This window comes from Erythrolamprus reginae, chromosome 4, assembly GCF_031021105.1.
Source record: "Erythrolamprus reginae isolate rEryReg1 chromosome 4, rEryReg1.hap1, whole genome shotgun sequence".
In the NCBI taxonomy this organism is placed as follows: Eukaryota; Metazoa; Chordata; class Lepidosauria; order Squamata; family Dipsadidae; genus Erythrolamprus; species Erythrolamprus reginae.
In genome coordinates this window covers 5,548,396-5,559,890 of record NC_091953.1, presented here as the reverse complement: position 1 = coordinate 5,559,890, position 11,495 = coordinate 5,548,396, and the positions used below count along the sequence as shown (strand labels likewise).

The following is an 11,495-nucleotide window of genomic DNA, read 5'->3' as shown; positions in this document are numbered from 1 at the left end:
TGCGTTTTGGACCCGGCCCAGAATTGAAAATGTGATTTAATTTGCACTTTTCTAATTAGACAGTAACGGATGGGAAGTGGGCGGCGAGGGTAAAGCAGCGAGACTTCCAAATTTGCAGGGAAGCCAAAAAAAATAAAAAAATAAAAAGAATGGAAGGAGAACTCGTCGATTGCGTTGAATATTCATGAGCCCCTGCTTGTTGGAACAAGGTGTGTGAAGGCCCATGGAGGTTAGCGCCCGTTTGAACCCAGCGTGGCTCTTGACTCTGTGCAGCTGCCAGTCTCCCTTAATTAATTCCCTTTTCCCGGTAAACCTAATGATGAAACGCGCTTCCGATCTTGTTTATTCGGAGCCGATCCCTTTACGGAAATGCAACCCGGATAGAATATTCGGTGATGTGGATGGAATAGCTCTGGGAGGGGGGAGGATGTTTCCGCGTGGCGTTCATTTTATATTTTGCAATCTGGGTTACTGGGACTAAAATCCTTCAGAAGGGGAGGATTTAGGGGCAGGGATTTCTGACAGTCTCAAAATGGGTGAACCGTGCGGTCAGGCGGTAGGGAAAGAGAGTAGAAGGCTTGGCTGCATAGCCAAGATTACCCATGATTTGTTTCTACATGTTGTGAGCCGCCCCGAGTCTTCGGAGAGGGGCGGCATACAAATCTAAGTAATAAATAAAATAAATAAATAAATAAATAAAGGTACAACAAGCAGGAAGAGGAAGATTGTGATCCCGCTGTATAGAGTGTTGGTGAGACCACATTTGGAATATTGTGTTCAGTTCTGGAGACCTCACCTACAAAAAGATATTAATAAAATTGAGCGGGTCCAAAGACGGGCTTTTCACATGTGGTGGTCCTGCCCTAAATTACAAAAAACATGGAAAACAATTCACAGATGGCTTATAGAAATCACTAAAGAAGAAATAGAATACACCCCAGAAGGTATGCTACTAGGAATTTGGAAGAGACCCATATTCTAAACAAACACTTCTTCTCATAACACACATAAATACAGCAACCAGAATAGCAATAGCGCAAATGTGGAAAAACGAACAGACTCCAACAGAAAATTTAATAATAGACAAAATATACAGATGTGTAGAAATGGATGAAATCACAAACTCAATCAAGGGAAATAAAATTAATGAATCAAAACGAACATGGTACAAATGGCATGAATGGATTCAAAAGAAAACATAAAAACAATACAATACAAAGTATCAGTACAAATAGAAAAAATAACAGATACCTCGCAAATGTCTCTTATTTCTTATTTCTTATTTCTCTTATTCAGCAAATGTATGATATCAATGAAACAAACAAATAAATGTATTCTATTAAATGTAATATGTAAAAGAATGAAAGATATACACAAAAGGTAATAGAGATGGATTAAGATCTGTAAAACCAATCAAATCATGTGATAAATATTTTTGAAAACAATAAAGAAATTTTAAAAAAACAAATAAAAACAAAGACGGGCTACAAAAATGGTGGAAGGTCTTAAGCATAAAACGTATCAGGAAAGATTTAATGAACTCAATCTGTAAAGTCTGGAGGACAGAAGGGAAAGGGGGGACATGATCGAAACATTTAAAGGGTTCATGAGCGAAGTGTTTTTAATAGGAAAGTGAGCACAAGAACAAGGAGGCCCAATCTGCGGTTAGTTGGGGGAAAGACCCCCTGGTTAGGGCTGAAAAAAATCTTCGGAGAGACAGTAGCCATGAAAACAAGCCTGCAAAGACTTAGGGCTGGAAAAAAAACCTTATTTGGAGTAGCAACAAAAAATCCTGCAAGCTGGGAAGAATATGGGGCTGGGGGAAAAAAACTTATTTGGAGTAGCAACGAAAAAATCCTGCAAGCTGGGAAGAACTTAGGGCTGGGGGGAAAAAACTTATTTGGAGTAGCAATGAAAAAATCCTGCAAGCTGGGAAGAACTTAGGGCTGGGGAAAAAAAACTTATTTGGAGTAGCAATGAAAAAATCCTGTAAGTCAGGAAGAATGTAGGGGTGGGGGTGGGAACTTATTTAGAGTAGCAACGAAAAAATCCTGCAAGCTGGGAAGAACTTAGGGCTGTGGGGAAAAAAAACCTATTTAGAGTAGCAACGAAAAAATCCTGTAAGTCAGGAAGAATGTAGGGGTGGGGGGGGGAAAACTTATTTAGAGTAGCAACGAAAAAATCCTGCAAGCCGGGAAGAACTTAGGGCTGGGGGGGGAAAACTTATTTGGAGTAGCAATGAAAAAATCCCAGGAAGATCGCTAGCACCTTGTTAGGGCTGGAAAAAAAGTTTTGAAAAAAAAAGCGACATTCGGAGTATAAGACGCAGCCACACTTTCAGCCACTTTTAGGAAGGAAAAAGGTGTGTCTTATAATCTGAAAAATACAGTATATCCAGCGTGGGGCTACTGACCGCTGGGTAGGCGGGCAGGCGCATACGGCGCGAGATTCACAGCTTCTACTCATGCACACCGAAGTGAAATCTCACACAACGACGCTTGCATGCGTGGGATTTCGCTGATTTTCGCTGATTTGTTTGCTTCCACACATGCACGGAAGCCAAAAAAGGTCCGGAAATCACCTAAATCTCACGTGTGCGAGCATTCTTGTGCGAGATTTCAATAGCTGCGCATGTGCAGAAGCCAAAAGTTGCACGGGGACATGCACATAGATGCACATTGCCATTTCCACTACCCAACCTTTCCGGGAGCATCCCAGATCATTCAAACTCCTTCAGCGTCTTATTATAATAGGGAAGTCTTAATACCACTCTATTACGCCCTGGTCCGACCACACCGGGAGTACTGTATTCAGTTCTGGTCACCACACTTCAAAAGAGACATTGAAACTCTGGAGCAGGTGCAAAAAAGAGCAACCAAGATTGTTAAATCCAGAAGTTTCTGTTACCAGGGAATTTAGTTAAAGAGTTATTGTTAAGCAAAAGTCATTAGAGTCAGACAGGACTGTTTACTTACCTCTGATTGGCCGCTGGGCTTTGGGCGCCAAACTAAAGAGCTGTCAGGCGTCGCTTGTTGCCGGGCGAAAGTTTTCCTGTGCTACCGGGCTTACGCGTCTCCTGTCAGATTGCATTCGGCAGTGAAAGTAAGCCGCGGCTGTTGTTTCTCTGTGAAAGAATAAAGCGTTTTAACTCAAAGCCGTTTACTCGGATCATTTCATTGGCGACGAGGGTCTTGAGGACTGCTTTTTCTCCTTGAATCATTATGTCTACCCCGTCAATCATCCAGCCGCCGGAGCTTTTTGACCCTGAACGGTCAACATGGACTGCCTATATGGCAAAATTTGAAATTTTTTTGGAAGCAGCCGGCATGCAAGATGCCACTGACAGCCGCAAAAGAGCTTTATTCCTAAATTATTGCGGCACTCAAATTTTTGAGCTGGCGGGCACCCTGACAGACCCAGAGCCTGCCAATTCCGTCTCGTGGCAAATTCTGAAAGAAAAATTAGCCTCCCATTTCAAACCAACTAAGCCCGCTAGGGTTTACCGGCACCAGTTTTCCCGCACGGCACAAGCCGAAGGGGAAACAATTAACCAGTTCGCAACTCGCCTCAGGACCATATTGGCAAAATGTCAATTTGATAACCCTGAGGCGAGGTTGACAGATGCCATTATCTTCGGAATGAAGAATGTCTCCATCCGGAATAAGCTATTAGCAACGGAAGATTCGACCCTGCAAGATGTGATCAAAGCTGCCCAGACGGCTGAAGTGGCAGAGTCTGCTGCCGCGGAACTGAAATCGAATGACAAGCTGTCAACGGTATGCAAACTCACTGCACATCCTCGCGCACAAGTCAACTCTTCGCTGGACTACTACACCGCTGATTTTGATGCCCAGGACGACGAGTGCTGCCTGATTCGGGGACCCCCTAACCGGCAACTCCGCCAAAACTTCCCTGCTTGTGCTGGCTGCCGAGGTCAACACGCACGTTCGAGATGTCCCTTCAAGGATGCCTTCTGCCGCCGCTGCGACAAACGAGGCCACATCGCTGCTGTATGCCGTGCCGCCCTGCCAGATGACACCTCAGGGAACCAAGATCTGCTGCCAACGTTCCCTGCCCAGCGTTCCTACCGGCCATTCCGACAACAAGGACGGGGAAATAGGAGACCATGGTCCAACAGAGGTAACCTTGCAAGCCCTGCTTCTGCAGCTACTCCTTCTCCCCTTAATAAAATTGTTGTCCCTCTCCTATTAAATCAACATCCCTGCCACATGGAGCTGGATACGGGCTCCAAATATACTTTGATGCCGTGGCACAAACTAAGACTTTATTTACCCGATGTGTCTCGAGACTCTTTGCTGCCTTCAGATATTGTCATCAAAGACTTTCAGGGACACCCAATTAGTGTATTGGGTACTACTAGCGTCCCTATAACTTTTAAAAATGTGCACCATAGGTTGCCCCTATTAATCGTGGACGGGGCCAATCATTCTTTGTTGGGTTTGAATTGGATGGCTCCCCTAGGATTAGCCATCACCGGTGTCCACAAAATTTTTGCACCTAACACACCTGATTTTGTGAAGGAATTTCCAGATGTCTTTAAACCAGGGTTGGGAACTTATAAGGGACCCCCAATCTCCTTCTCCTTAGACCCAGCCATTCCCCCCTTGAGACTAAAGCCTCGAAGGGTACCTCTGCCCTTGCTTGACAAATTAGATGCCCAATTGGACAAACTCCAAGCCCAAGGCATTTTGGTTCCTATTGAGCACGCTCCCTGGGAGACACCTATTGTAACCCCCCTTAAACCTGATGGATCTCTGCGTGTGTGTGCTGATTACAAATCTACTTTGAATAAGGCATTACAGCACAACTCTTATCCAATTCCAGTTGTGCAGCACTTGCTGCACACTTTAGGGTCTGGGAAGGTCTTTGCAAGGCTGGACCTTGCCCAGGCATACCTACAGCTTCCTGTAGATGAAGCCACTTCTTTAGCCCAGACAATAGTTACCCACAGAGGTGCCTTCAGGTGCACACGCCTGCAATTTGGCATTAGTGTAGCCCCAGGTATTTTCCAGAGACTAATGGAACGCTTGTTATGGGGGCTTAAAGGGGTGGTCCCTTACTTCGATGATATTCTAATTTGTGGGGACACAAGGGACCAATTACACTCTAGAATCCGACAGGTGTTGACCAGGTTACAATCAAAAGGGCTGAGGCTGAACCCTGACAAGTGTGTATGGGGAACTCCATCTGTGGATTTCCTAGGATTCAAAATCGATGCAGCAGGAATTCATCCCACAGATGATAAAATTAGGGCCATTAGAGATGCACCTGCCCCCACTTGTAAAGCAGAGCTGCAAGCCTTTTTAGGGTTATTGAATTTCTACTCAGTTTTTCTGAAGCATAAAGCCTCTGCAGCTGAGCCGCTTCATAGACTTCTCCACAAGGGGGCGCAATGGCAATGGGGAGATACTGAACAGGCATCTTTCACTGCTGTCAAACAACTCCTGACTTCCCAAAGTGTAGTCGTGCAATATAGTCCCACATTACCCCTCAGACTCACATGCGACGCTTCGCCATACGGGGTGGGGTCTGTCCTAGCCCATATATTACCTAATGGTCAGGAGGCACCTATAGCTTACTTTTCAAGGACCTTATCCCAGGCTGAACGAAATTATGCCCAAATTGATAGAGAAGCCCTAGCTTTGGTTGCCGGCGTTAAAAAATTCCATAATTATTTGTTGGGCCGCCCTTTCCAATTGATTACTGACCACAAACCGTTGCTGGGATTATTAGCCACTGGGAAACCTACCCCTCCATTCATGTCCCCCCGCATGTCCAGGTGGGCTATCTTTTTAGCCGGCTATGATTATATTCTAGTGCATAAAGGTGGCTCTCAAATTAATCATGCTGATGCCTTGAGCCGCTGCCCCTTGGGTCAGCAGGTGGTAGATCCAGCCCCTGCTGGAGATGTCCTCTTAATAGACTTAGGCAATCCATCCCTCGTGACAGCAGAAGAGGTAGCCAAGGAAACAAAACTTGACCCTGTCTTAGGAAGAGTCCTTCACTATATTCTAAAAGGATGGCCAGCCAATGGGGATGACCCAATAGTAGGTGAGTTTAAGACCAAACGGCTAGAACTGTCAGTGATGCATGAATGTGTGTTATGGGGTGATAGGGTAGTCATCCCCCATTCCCTAAGACCCCAAGTGATGCAGCTGCTGCATCAAGGACACCCTGGGGTGGTCAGGATGAAGGCCTTGGCTAGGGGGTATTTATGGTGGCCAGGGCTGGACAGGGCTATAGAGGACTGGGTTGCTACATGTAAGTCCTGTCAGGAGACCAGACCAAATCCTCCCAAAACCACCCCTGCACAGTGGGACACCCCTAGGGGCCCTTGGTCAAGAATACATATCGACCTAGCGGGGCCAGTGAACAATAACATGTTCTTAATAGTGGTGGATGCATACTCCAAGTGGCTGGAGATACTGTTACTAGGGTCCACTACAACAACATCAGTGTCAAAGGTGTTGCGGAAATTGTTTGCGACACATGGGTGTCCAGATGTTTTGGTATCGGATAATGGGCCCCAATTTACTTCCAGGGAGTTTGAAATGTTCCTCGCCGGGTTGGGGGTGAAACATGCTTTGGTCTCAGTCCACGCAGCGTGGGCTAATGGGATGGCTGAAAGGTATGTCCGAGTGGCCAAAGAGGCCATCAAAAGATCATCCCCAGGGGAAATTCAAGGCAGACTGGACACTTTCCTTCTAATGCAACATATCACCCCAAGTATGACTACCAATAGAAGCCCGGCTGAATTACTGATGGGGAGGAAGTTAAGGTCACCATTGGATAGGCTGCACCCAGCCTATGTCCAGTTAAAAACGGTAAATGTCACCACTCCGGAACGCTCGGTATGTATCGGTCAAAATGTGTATGTTAAAAATTTTGATAAGGGCACATTGTGGGAGAGTGGAATAGTCACAGAACAAACCGGTCCAAAAACATATACAATTGCCCTAAGTGATGGCCGCCTCTGGAAGAGGCACATAGATCACATTAGAGGGAGATTGGCATCTGCCAGTATAAGGGACAATATGGCTGCCATAAGTAATGGGGCCTCTCCTCCTTCACACCCCACAGGAAATTACTCAAGACCTACTAGGAACCAGGAACAAATAGACTGGGACTTACCTGGATTTACTAGTCAAGCCAGCGCAGCTGCAGCTCCGCAAGGCTCCAGCCATGGGGGTGCTGGACAGTCCCATCCGGAAGAGCCATCTTCATCGGTGGATACCCAGGTCCTCCAAGACCCACGAAGGTCTGAGCGGGCACCCAGAAGACCAGCCCGTTTGGACGAATTTATTACATATTTATCAGAGTGAACATCTGTAATAAATCAACCAGAAGGGGGAGGGATGTTAAATCCAGAAGTTTCTGTTACCAGGGAATTTAGTTAAAGAGTTATTGTTAAGCAAAAGTCATTAGAGTCAGACAGGACTGTTTACTTACCTCTGATTGGCCGCTGGGCTTTGGGCGCCAAACTAAAGAGCTGTCAGGCGTCGCTTGTTGCCGGGCGAAAGTTTTCCTGTGCTACCGGGCTTACGCGTCTCCTGTCAGATTGCATTCGGCAGTGAAAGTAAGCCGCGGCTGTTGTTTCTCTGTGAAAGAATAAAGCGTTTTAACTCAAAGCCGTTTACTCGGATCATTTCAAAGATGATTAAAGGATTTGAAACCAAGACTTACGAAGAGAGACTGAGGGAACTGGGCATGGATAGCCTAGAGCAAAGGAGGGCCAGAGCGGACATGATAGCAGTCTACAAGTATACGAGGGGATGTCACAGAGAGGAGGGGATCACTTTATTCTCCAGGGCACCAGAGGGCCGAACGAGGAACAACGTCTGGAAGCTGACCAAGGAGAGATTCAACATGGAGATAAGGAGGAACTTCCTGACGGTCATAGTGATCAACCAATGGAACAACCTACCAGCGGACGTTGTGAACTCCAACACTCTGGACATTTTTAAGAGAAGATTGAACTGCCACTTGACTGGTGTACTATAGGGTTCCTGCTTGGGCAGGGGGTTGAACTTGATGGCCTTCATGGTCCCTTTCAACTCTAACAATAAATAAATAAATACCGCATTTATCTCGCTCAACAAAGTCACGATAAACATTGTTTTCTTTGATCTGTTTCTCGACGGAGTTGCTGAAGTAACACCAATGCTTCCCGTGTGCTCCCCCGCCTGCGGTACAGCTACACACAACTGTTGCTTATTGTCGTTTCTTTCACTCTTCCTTTCAGAATTCTGCCAAATGTATTCCCATGAACATTTGATTATCATCTCCCCTGTAGTTTTTGCATTCAGACTTGTCACTTTTCCCCCTTTGTGTAGGGCAACAATTGCAGCATTCTTCCATTCACCGGGCAGGCACGTAGCCTTCGCACACATTAAACAATCCATTTTCCTAAGCGAACAGTATTTTCATATTCCTTCGTTTGCACCATCTGTACAATTTCTTAAGATTCTCACAGCATTTATAATTTTGCCTTTCTTTTGTCTTGGTGTTTACATTTTTGTTATTCTCCTCTTTATCACTACCAATAATAATAATACTGTAATAATAATAATAATAACAACAACAATAATAATAATAATAATAATAATAATAATAATAATAATAATAATATAGAGAAATTTGCAAAATATGAAGATCTGAAAATCGAGCTGCAATGACTCTGGCATAAGCCCGTGAAAGTGGTCCCAGTGGTATTTGGCACGCTGGGCACAGTGCCAAAGGATCTCAGTGGACATTTGAAAACCATCGGAATTGACAAGATCTCATCTGTCAATTGCAAAAGGCCGCTTTACTGGGATGGGCAAACATAATTCGCCGCTACATCACGTAGTCCTAGGTGCTTGGGAAGCGCCCGACTGGTGATGAAATACAAAATCCAGCATAGTGATCTTGTTTGCTGTGTTGTATTGTTGATGATGATGATGGTAATAATGAGGAGGAGGAGGAGGAGGAGAAGAAGAGAAGGAGATGGAGATGGAGAAGATGAAGGAGAATGAGGAGGAGGAGGAGGAGGAGGAGGAGAAGAAGGAGAAGGAGAAGAAGAAGAAGAAGAAGGAGAAGAAGAACAACAACAACAACAACAACAACAACAAATCTTGTTCAGGTCTCTGAAATATTCCTCCCATCATCCCTTCAATTGACATCTATCCTGATCATTTAAGTACAGGTAGCCAATCAATCAGTCAATCAGAATAGAAATGGAAATGCTCAAGCAAGAGACCCAGTGATGGCACCCCTTTTTTGTCGTCGTGTGCAGAAAGTGTGTGCGCACACCTGTCGTCCAGAAAGCAATGCACCACATTTTTTTTCTCAGCCTACAGTAATGGTATGAATGCGAAACTTTAGATACTCTGCACCTGAATTTTCTTTTAGGGAGGAAAAAAAATGTGTTTTATACTCTGAAAAATATGGTAGGATTCACTTTGTGGTAGACCCACTGCTTCTTCCCCAAACTACTTTTTTCCCCTCATCAAAATTGCTCCTTATTTCCTGCATTCTTAATATTAATTGTGCCTCCTTTTCTTTAACTCATTCTTTGCAACCTTCCTTTTTCTATGCCCATTATACGTTAATATCGTCTTTCATTCTCTTACACGTATTTTTCTCTTTTCGTTTTCATTTCGTCCTTTCATTGAATATTTCTCTTCCTAACTCTTTCCTTCATGGTTATTCATTCTGTTGAGAAAGATTCTGTGGTTGGGAGGAATAAAAAAGCCCATTTAAACCCTAAAACTCTCCCTATTTCAATGAATATCTTAATGACAACTCGGTTTTGTTTTTGCATACTCCCCAATATCTCTTCTCTCTCTTTTGCTTTCTTTCTCTCTTTCTCTCTCTCTCTTTCTCTCTCTCTCTCACACACACTCTTTCTCTCTCTCTCTAGCTCTCTTGCTCTCTCTCTTGCTTTCTTTCTCTCTCTTTTGCTTTCTTTCTCTCTCTTTCTCTCTCTCTCTCGCTTTCTTTCTCTTTCTCTCTTCCTTTCTTTCTCTCTCTTGCTCTCTTTCTCTCTCTCTTTCTCTCTCTCGCTTTCTCTCTCACACACACACACACTCTTTCTCTCTCTCTTGCTCTCTTGCTCTCTCTCTTGCTCTCTTGCTCTCTCTCTTGCTTTCTTTCACTCTCTTTCTCTCTCGCGCGCGCTTTCTTTCTCTTTCTCTCTTCCTTTCTTTCTCTCTCTTTCTCTCTCTCTCTTGCTTTCTTTCTCTTTCTCTTTCTCTCTCTCTCTTTCTCTCTCTCTCACACACACACTCATTCTCTCTCTCTCTCTTGCTCTCTTTCTCTCTCTCTTGCTTTCTTTCTCTCTCTTTCTCTCTCTCTCTCGCTTTCTTTCTCTTTCTCTCTTCCTTTCTTTCTCTCTCTTTCTCTCTTTCTCTCTCTCTCTTGCTTTCTCTCTCTCTTCCTTTCTTTCTCTCTCTTTCTCTCTCTCTCTCACTTTCTTTCTCTTTCTCTCTTCCTTTCTTTCTCTCTCTTTCTCTCTTTCTCTCTCTCTCTTGCTTTCTTTCTTTCTCTTTCTCTCTTGCTTTCTTTCTCTCTCTTGCTCTCTTTCTCTCTCTCTCTCTTTCTCTCTTTCTCTCTCTCTCTTTCTTTCTTTCTTTCTTTCTTTCCCTCTTCCTCTCTCTCTCTCTCTGGAGAGAGATGTAAATCACTAGTTTCATGGATTCAATTGGAACACGTTCCCTGCGGTAATCCAAAAGCTCAGTTGGATTCGGAGCCAAGCGGTTATTTTCTAAGCTTCGGGTTCTCATGGATGAAGTTTAAATAATTGCATCCTGATCTATGAGTCTTATAAAAAGGAAAAGGCAGAGCTCTAATTAATTCTCTGCATAAAGCTGCTTAATAACGGAAAAAGGTTTTTTTTTCCTCCCCAAGTAAACAGGCATAAAAGTGTTCATGCAAAAAAATTAATAAATTATCATTTAAATAGCACCGTGCTTATGAAAATAGGTGGATAACTAACATAATATTTATTCATTCATTTATTCGACTTCTAGGCCGCCCAATCCCGAAGGACTCAGGGCAGCTTGCAATAATAATATACAGGGTGCGTTTTCCTGCGCAATTTAGCTTGTTGCATATGCGCAGAAGTGAAATATCGTGCCGACGGGTGCCCGGCACAACCGCTGGGTGCACTCATGCCGGCAACGGCTTCAGAGGTTGCTCCAGTAGCGCCGAAGATGGCAGGCCTTCTCAGAACAGAACCTATTTCTCCATTATACAAATAATCCTCGACTTACAACCATTCAACAGACTCAAACTCAACCCTGATAAGACGGAGTGGCTGTGGGTTCTGCCTCCCAAGGACAATTCCATCTGTCCATCCATCACCCTGGGGGGGGGGAGTTACTGGTCCCTTCAGAGAGGGTCCGCAACTTGGGCGTCCTCCTCGATCCACAGCTCACATTAGAGAAACATCTTTCAGCTGTGGCGAGGGGGCCGTTTGCCCGGGTTCGCCTGGT

At 44.6% G+C, this 11,495-nt stretch overlaps 2 long non-coding RNA genes across 2 annotated transcripts; one reads left to right on the top strand and one right to left on the bottom strand.

The window, feature by feature from the left end:
* Positions 1-3,025: 3,025 nt before the first annotated feature.
* LOC139167199 (uncharacterized) lies at positions 3,026-7,647 on the bottom strand. Its single transcript, XR_011559081.1, has 3 exons — positions 7,471-7,647; positions 7,153-7,347; positions 3,026-3,124 (listed from the first exon to the last, which is right to left on the bottom strand). It is a non-coding gene; the product is annotated as an uncharacterized lncRNA (long non-coding RNA).
* On the top strand, positions 3,874-7,649 carry LOC139167200 (uncharacterized). The gene is made up of 2 exons (XR_011559082.1): positions 3,874-4,140; positions 7,102-7,649. It is a non-coding gene; the product is annotated as an uncharacterized lncRNA (long non-coding RNA).
* The last annotated feature ends 3,846 nt before the right edge of the window (positions 7,650-11,495 follow it).